This window comes from Perna viridis, chromosome 3 (assembly GCF_037379345.1).
Source record: "Perna viridis isolate PV_CMFRI_1.1 ecotype Kerala chromosome 3, ASM3737934v1, whole genome shotgun sequence".
Taxonomy (NCBI): Eukaryota; Metazoa; Mollusca; class Bivalvia; order Mytilida; family Mytilidae; genus Perna; species Perna viridis.
Genome location: NC_142447.1, coordinates 46,806,656 through 46,812,655, shown reverse-complemented (window position 1 = coordinate 46,812,655; position 6,000 = coordinate 46,806,656). Strand labels below are relative to the sequence as shown.

At 35.1% G+C, this 6,000-nt stretch overlaps 1 non-coding gene across 1 annotated transcript; it reads left to right on the top strand.

The window, feature by feature from the left end:
* The first annotated feature begins 5,023 nt into the window (after nucleotides 1-5,023).
* Trnar-ucu (transfer RNA arginine (anticodon UCU)) lies at nucleotides 5,024-5,096 on the top strand. Its single transcript has one exon. It is a non-coding gene; the product is annotated as a tRNA-Arg (tRNA).
* Nucleotides 5,097-6,000: the final 904 nt, after the last annotated feature.

The window sequence follows — 6,000 nt, the reverse complement described above, 5'->3', positions numbered from 1 at the left end:
ACTCAATTTGTAAGTATTTTTGACTGATTTGATAGCATCTATTTCCTCTGAATATGAGTAAAAGTAATTTTTATGTGAAAGAATAATCAAGGGAAGCAAGATTCAGGCGGAAATCAATAGAATATAATCAGGGACAAAGATCAGACATGGAAAGAAAACAATCCCAACAAGAACATAAATGAAACTAGTACGTCAATTGTTTGTTGAACAATTGAAAGGTCTTTCCCTTGAAGTTTTTTTTGCACTTGGTCGTCTAGTCAAATGCAATTGTCGATGTTTCCATCATGATTTTTGTAATGTAAACATGACGACCTTTTATTAAATATACAACAACCCTACTTTCTGTGAACTTTAGCATTTTGTACTTATTAACCCCAACTGGCTTCCTTTTCTATACAAAAAAATTGATATTTGAGATGTACACGTTATGAACTTTAATTTGATATGCGACAACTATATAAAAAACTTAAGTTGACCTCATCCAACTCATTTATTTCGAGACAGAACATCGATATTTCGGATGTACACTTTAAGACCTTTCATTTGATATGCAACAATCTTACCTTCTAAGAACTTTAAATGTTTGCATTTAATGACCCTACTCTTCGAACATGCATGATTTATCGTGGTTGAAACTCTAATTTTTGAAATGTGCTCATTTAGACCTTCAAGATGATGTATCACATGACCCCCTTCGACGAAGATGAAAAATATGATGCAATATCAAATCTATAGATAGGTATTGATGAAATATATAAAACAATTGGAAAAGATGAAAATTTTAAGTTGCTGTAGTATCATTGTTTTTTTTATATTGGTACTTGGTATTTTGTCAAACTGTTGTACTTTAGCAGATCTATCATTCTGTGTACTGATCATTTGTGTCTACTGTGGGTTTTGAAATATATACCACCGCTCTGAAAAAAAACTAAAATTTCAACAGATCCAAAACTAGACAAGATTTTTCAAATCTGACAATTGTATAATAATCTACAGAACATATGCAACAAAATTACAAAACAATTTTGGCAATTACAGAGCTCATTTTGAGCTCAGTGATTATTAAAGTATGATGCGATAACAAAGTCCAGAACTGGAAGTCGTAGAGACATGAAACTACCACCATACATCTTAGGATTACTTGACCTTAAAAAAAAACTAACAAAGTCAAGGTCATACATTTATGTCAAGGTCACAAACCGGATTCTGCAAAACATTTAAATTGTCAGAACAGACGGTCTGACAGATGTTAATTTGGTCTCAAAATGTAGGGCTTATCGAGAGGGTCATTTCATACCTGTATGTATGCACTTATCTCTTATCGTTTTCTTAATATCAAGAACTGGAGTTTGCAGTGAGAAGGCTTCCTAGCATTCTATGACCTTTAACTTTGAATGCAAATAAAATATCACATAGACCAAAGATCATTGATGAATATCCTATGTCTCTACAACTCCCGGTTCTCGAAATAAAATTTTTCAAAACTTTAGTATGATATTTCAAGAGATCTAACTCCCGTATAGTTTGATAACAAAATACATGTTTATGTTCATTCATTTGATCTTCTGTTTGTGTAGATGAAACTGTTTTCAGATTGATTCTATCTATCATGGTTTTTAAGATAAGAGCGATTGAAAGAAAGTATTTTAAAGGTGCATTACTCGTAATGATGATAATAAAATCCTTAGCATGGTCATTTTTAGAACCTGTCGACATCTACACGTTCACCAAATATGGTCATGATATCATGAAAAATGTGTTCGGGGTACCATGTTGAAAAGGGGCCAATAAAAGGGAGAGAACTTCTACATCGGATAATAAAATTCTTCACAGGGTCATCTTTTGAAAGTCCTTAATGAACTCTATCGATGGTCCAAATTTAGTAATGATATCATGAAAGATGAATAGGGTGGATCATGTCAAAGTAAATTTTGGAAATGACGAGAGAATAAAAAGAACATTAGAAAAACAATAAGGTCTTTCCCATGTAGTGAAAGACCTAAATAATATATACAAAGTAACAAAAGTAAATGAGCAACTCGGACTCCACTAAAACTGGGAGCATGGACCAGGTGCACCGGTAGGGTAGCATCCTCTGTTTTTTTTTTAAAAACACCCACTCATTGAAAGAAAGATCAGGTGTAGACGAAAGAGGAAAGGAAAACTATGACATGTTAAACAAATAAGTTTTTATAGTGCAGATGGATATACCGTAACGATCCGCGAGTTCATGATGACGACCATAAACTTCTGTAGTGATGACTTCAATATTAAGGCAATATAATCCTGTTTCAGAAGTCTAGCGCGATATACAAAGTTTGCGTAATTACGGCAAGCTCTGGCATAACGTATGAGTTGTGACATGAAAACTCCATACGCAGGTGCTGAAGGGATGTTGCCATAGATGGAACTTGACAATTCTGAATGAAAAGTCATCACGTTTGTCGTAAAGTTTGGTCAATAGATTTCCAGTACCATTGATCTCTAAGTGTAAGTCAAAATATGAGGCTGATTTCACAGTGCCTGTAGTATCCTTTATCTCAATTTCTTTGGGGGTAGATGCGATGTATCAAATCCCCGAAACTAGGATTGTTTAAAGATAATTCGTCATCTATATAGCGGAAACTGAGATTACAGGATCCAGCTAACGATATTCATTCTTTCGGAATATATCAGCTATAAAGTAAGACTCATCGCTCCAGATCGTGATTGTTCACACGATCTGGAGCGATCTACAGAGAGTAAAGCGGGATGGATTTTGGATATAAGAACTCCGTGTTTTACACCCACGCAGAATTAATAAACAAAAAAACCATTAAGTTGTTTCTATTTTGTAGAGTTTCTTTATTCCAGCACAAAACGTGTGTCTGTAACAGAATGTCCAAGATCCGATACCCATTAAGTTTGCTGGTTGGCAGCTTCCGTTAGACTAATATATACACACACCATTTACTTTCATACACGCTGAAGGTCATTTGTTGACTGAAAATGTTGCTCATTATATATTTTATTATTGTGTATTAAAATCTTTATCGGTATATATGTAAACGTCCCAGAATGTGACGACTCTACTCGCTACACTGCTCCAACGGATCAAACTAATATAGGGAAGATATGTAAACATATTGAAAGGTCTGAAAAATTCCCAACGATGTTAGAACTGTAAAATTTGGGATGCAAAATTTTGGTTGTTCCCTCCGCGGGACTCGAACTCGTACCACTGTGGCATCTATGGCACGAAGGGCAGCGCCCTAGACCACTCGGCCAGCTAGGCTATATAAAAATATAGCTTTCGCTGGCCGGGTCATTCCTCCTCGTAGGATTGATCTAGGGCTGTAACTTAGTAAACAATGTATGGAAGTACCGGACAGTTCATTCTTAGATGTTATCATAAAGGATAGAGGATCAAATTAATGATGGATGTCACAACAAATCAATATTATACAAACGTCATCGAGAGAAGTTATACGAACATCTCTTATATGATCATATGTGGGACAATCAAAGAAGAAATGAATATTATCCCCACATTTATGTCAACAATTTGGACAAGTTGGGTCATCTTTCAAAAAATCATGAAATCAGTGTGATTTTAAGTTACTGACATCATTCCTCAATTGACAATGGAGGATAGTTATTATAGATGTTATCCCACACCGAGTCCAAATACTCAAGGATATGTCTTATGAATGCCAAATAAATAGTTAATATAAAGGTTTTCTATCGAGAGAGTGTTTGAGACGTCTCGATAACTGAGTCTGGAACAAGCCTTCTTATATATATTATTATGAAACTTCCAAGATGCATTGTACTGAAAATTTAAGCTAAATGACAATGATTCTTAAATTGCTTTTTTCTCAACATCAACATCAATTTTGGAGATATTACAAAAATGAGAATTCAGAATCTCAATTGTATTATGGAGATACGTAACTAATTGAGGATCTCATACGTACGTCCGTTTTACTTTTTCACGCCTGTCCCAAGCCAGGATTGTCTGGTCCCTCAGTTTGTCTACTTCAGTCTTCTATCATTTTACTAATATAGTCTGCAAGTGCTTATATCATCTAAAAATGCTACATGTGTATGTATTAGTATTTCGCTGGGCCTGCGTGAAATCTCATCCTTTGTCGTGACCTTATCCTCGTCGTTCATTGAAGACACATCAGGTTTGTTGCCGTGGATAAGTATTTTTCACCCTAGTTGTTCGCAACTACAAGCGACCCTTAGGTGAAAACAGGGATCGAAAAGCTCGAGGATGATGCTTCATTTTTATGAGTTATTGATATTAGCACTGTGCACACAGAAAAGTAAGGCACTTGAAACTAGTGTTATATTCATTTTGTAACTTAGCATGTATGTTTGATTTCTAAAATTCCTACAACCAAAGGAAAGCATTTCGAATTAGCATGTGTGCACATGGTAGCGTGATGCAATATAACTGCGATTATTTTTAATCACAATAACAGTTACTACACAACATTCAAAAACAAGATCATGATAATTAAAGTCTCCATACACTCTTTGCTATGCAATTTTCGTAAAAAAAATAAAGACAAAAGTATCTGTGGAGAATCCGGGTATCGATCCCGGTACCTTCTCGCATGCTAAGCGAGCGCTCTACCATGTGAGCTAATTCCCCGTCCAATAGTCGGGTCTAGATAAACGGCATATGTATCTCCGACCAAGTAATATCTAGGTAAATGGTCTAAAAACATTTTCACCAGTAATTTTCACCCATTTTTTGCGTACAAAATAACCTCAGAAGTAGTGTTATCAGAGAATTTTCGACTATTGACCAATAAACGTAGCTCACATGGTATGCTACGCCATGGAATGCACAGTTCATCTTACATAACATCCGGTATCTAACAAAGAAAACAAGAATAATCTTCTCACCAAGGCTAGCCGGCTCTTTTTGTTTTTCCGTTTGCATTTTCTTTTAGGCGCCAAATTCAGCTTGTTTTGAAGTGTCGTTGATTCTCTGGAATATAAATACTTAAATTGCTGATAGATATTGCAAGTCCTCGTAGCGCAGGGGATAGCGCGCTGGACTTCTAATCCAGAGGTCGCGGGTTCGAATCCCGCCGAGGATGGTACTTTATTTTTAAGAGTTTAAGTCCTGCCGAATGATTGTAACGTACAACGATTTTTAGTGAGGAGTACATCTGTCCCACAGTTGTTGATAGTAGCACTGTGCACACAGAAAAGTAAGACACTTGAAACTAGTGTTATATTCATTTTGTAACTTTGTATGTTTGATTTCTAAAATTCCTACAACCAAAGGAAAGCATTTCGAATTAGCATGTGTGCACATGGTAGCGTGATGCAATATAACTGCGATTATTTTTAATCACAATAACAGTTACTACACAACATTCAAAAACAAGATCATGATAATTAAAGTCTCCATACACTCTTTGCTATGCAATTTTCGTAAAAAAATAAAGACAAAAGTATCTGTGGAGAATCCGGGTATCGATCCCGGTACCTCTCGCATGCTAAGTGAGCGCTTTTTTTTTTTCTTGATAAAAGTTTATTCACAGAAATATATTTACATGTAAAAGAATTATTGGGCTAATCTCCCACTAATTCACATATCACAGATAACAATTAATAATATCATGTATGTTAAGTCAATCTTCCATATTATATAATGGCTTGCATACTAAAAGTCAATCACAACATTTTCGTCACAGATACGTAAAACAGGATTTCTTTTCAAGTAGTATTTTTCAAACAATGAAAAGTTCTTCTTTTTATAATACATATAAGCATAATTTACATGTCGCTGAAGTACGGACTTAAAATAAATTTGAATATCTAGTACTTTCTCATCTTTCACAGCTACATTTCTCCTTTTCACAACACAAAATTTACTTAGCTCTACCATGTGAGCTAATTCCCCGTCCAATAGTCGGGTCTAGATAAACGGCATATGTATCTCCGACCAAGTAATATCTAGGTAAATGGTCTAAAAACATTTTCACCAGTAATTTT